The 2,321-nt window shown below is 31.8% G+C and overlaps 1 non-coding gene across 1 annotated transcript; it reads left to right on the top strand.

Annotated features, from left to right (window-relative positions):
- The first annotated feature begins 290 nt into the window (after positions 1–290).
- Positions 291–364, top strand: TRNAI-AAU (transfer RNA isoleucine (anticodon AAU)). Its single transcript has one exon. It is a non-coding gene; the product is annotated as a tRNA-Ile (tRNA).
- The last annotated feature ends 1,957 nt before the right edge of the window (positions 365–2,321 follow it).

The raw sequence follows: 2,321 nt of genomic DNA, 5'->3' as shown, positions 1-2,321 counted from the left end.
TTGATTTTTCAAAGTTCATTTTAAATCATTCAAGAAACGAGATTAAACACGTTTTTAAACTACATGCTATTTGCATGCCTTTCCTTGGCACCTTTCCAAACGAGCGGGGATTCCCCGCTGGTTCCTACACATTGCTAAAAAGTGAGCAGTACGAAAACTCCACATTCTCAACCAGACTGGTTTTTTAGACAACACACCCACAGAGATGACACACACACATAGAAACGAGACACGCACAGACACGACACAAAAATTCATAATACTGTTTTTGTTTAGTTAATATTCTTAATGGCTTGTTAGCTCAGTTGGTTAGAGCGTCGTGCTAATAACGCGAAGGTCGAGGGTTCGATCCCCTCACGAGCCATAGTTTTAACATTCGTATGGTAACTCCATAAGTTATTCTAGGGATATATTTTATATCGAGTTAACAAATTTTTATAGGAATCAATACACACACAGACACGACACACAAACAGAATCATAGTGAGAGAGATATTCAAAAGTTGGGTTGATCTAGGTTCACTTAGCGGGGCCCGCCACTCTAAGTGAACCTAGATCAACCCAACTTTTTGGATATCTCTCTCACTATGATTCTGTTTGTGTGTCGTGTCTGTGTGTGTATTGATTCCTATAAAAATTTGTTAACTCGATATAAAATATATCCCTAGAATAACTTATGGAGTTACCATACGAATGTTAAAACTATAGCTCGTGAGTGGATCGAACCCTCGACCTTCGCGTTATTAGCACGACGCTCTAACCAACTGAGCTAACAAGCCATTAAGAATATTAACTAAACAAAAACAGTATTATGAATTTGTGTTTCGTGTATTTGTATGTACAGGTTCTATGTGTGTGTGTCGTATCTGTGGGTGTGTTTACTAAAAAAACAATGATTTTTGAGAGTGTGTAGAGGTCTTAATACTCACTTTTTTGCAATGGTTATGACAAATCGGTAACTCACTATGCGTTTTGTCAGGTGCCACGGACAGGCATGCAAATAGCATGTAGTTTAAAAAAGTGTTTAATCACGTTTCTTGATTGATTCAAAATGAACTTTGAAAAATCAATAAAATGTAACTGTGACAGTGTAAACAACAACCAAACACTACTGAAATATTACAACTTTTGCACTTCAAAGAAAGAAAATCAAAATTAACTTTGAAAAATCAAGAAAATGAAACTGTGACAATTTAAACCAATAACAAACACTCCTGAAAGATTCTAACTAGTAAAAGTAAACGAAATAAATTAAAAATTAACTTTTAAAAATCAAGAAAATTGAACAGTGCCAATGTAAACAACAAAAACACAATACTGAACTAGTCCAACTCTTGCATGTCAATGAAATAAATTCAAAATGAACTATGAAAAATCAAGACAATTTAACTGTGACAAGTTAAACCAAAACCACACACTACTGAAATAGTCCAACTCGTGAATTACAAAGAAAGAAATTCAAAATGAACTATGAAAAAACAAGAAAATGTATCTGTGACAAGGTAAACCACAACCAAACACTACTGAAATATTCCAACTCTTGCATTTCAACGAAAGAAATTCAAAATGAACTTTGATAAATCAAGAAAATGTAAATATGACAAGTTAAAACACAACCAAACACTACAGAAATAGTCAAAATCTTTAAGATCAACGAAATAAAAACTAAATTATAATAGAATAATAACGAAAATTTAAATTAGAAAATTAAAATAATAACCAAACACTACTGAAATATTCAAACTCTAGCATTTAAAAGAAAGATAATAAAAATGAAATGTTAAAAATATATAAAATTTAAATGATACAATTTAAACCACACAAACTCTAAACTGAAATAGACAAAATCGTGAATTTCAACTACAGAAATTCAAAATGAACTTTTAAAAATCAAGAAAATTTAACGGTGACAAGGTCAACCATAACCAAACACTACTGAAATATTCCAACTCTTGCATTTCAACGAAAGAAATTCAAAATGAACTTTGAAAAATCAAGAAAATGTAACTGTGACAAGGTAAACCATAAGCAAACACTACTGAAATATTCCAACTCTTGCATTTCAACGAAAGAAATTCAAAATGAACTTTGAAAAATCAAGAAAATGTAACTGTGACAAGGTAAACCACAACCAAACACTACTGAAATATTCCAACTCTTGCATTTCAATATATGAAAAAAGAGCAATTCATTTAAAAAAAGATAAGATTTAGCTGTTACAATTTAAACCACATCCATAAACCTCTTAAATATTCCAGATCTTGCTTTTCACACTAAGAACTTCAAAATGAAGTTTGACCAATCTGGAGGATGTAACTTTG

The sequence above is a fragment of the Artemia sp. Qi Xiang Cuo genome, chromosome 5, assembly GCF_049724085.1.
Source record: "Artemia sp. Qi Xiang Cuo chromosome 5, ASM4972408v1, whole genome shotgun sequence".
NCBI lineage: Eukaryota > Metazoa > Arthropoda > Branchiopoda > Anostraca > Artemiidae > Artemia > Artemia sp. Qi Xiang Cuo.
Note: the sequence above shows the minus strand (reverse complement) of the source record. Positions and strands in the feature narration are given on the sequence as shown.